The sequence below is a fragment of the Arachis duranensis genome, chromosome 5 (assembly GCF_000817695.3).
Source record: "Arachis duranensis cultivar V14167 chromosome 5, aradu.V14167.gnm2.J7QH, whole genome shotgun sequence".
Lineage (NCBI taxonomy): Eukaryota > Viridiplantae > Streptophyta > Magnoliopsida > Fabales > Fabaceae > Arachis > Arachis duranensis.
Genome location: NC_029776.3, coordinates 56,951,612 through 56,951,892, shown reverse-complemented (window position 1 = coordinate 56,951,892; position 281 = coordinate 56,951,612).

The following is a 281-nucleotide window of genomic DNA, read 5'->3' as shown; positions in this document are numbered from 1 at the left end:
GCACTTAGTCTCAAGCTTTTCACTTGGACCTTCATGACACAAGCACATGGTTAGGGACAACTTGATTTAGCCGCTTAGGCCTGGATTTTATTTCCTTGGGCCCTCCTATCCATTGATGCTCAAAGCCTTGGATCCTTTTTACCCTTGCCTTTTGGTTTTAAGGGCTATTGGCTTTTTCTACTGCTCCTTCTTTTTCTTTCTTTTTTTTCGCCACTTTTTTTTCGCAAGCTTCCTTTTTCACTGCTTTTTCTTGCTTCAAGAATCAATTTCATGATTTTTCA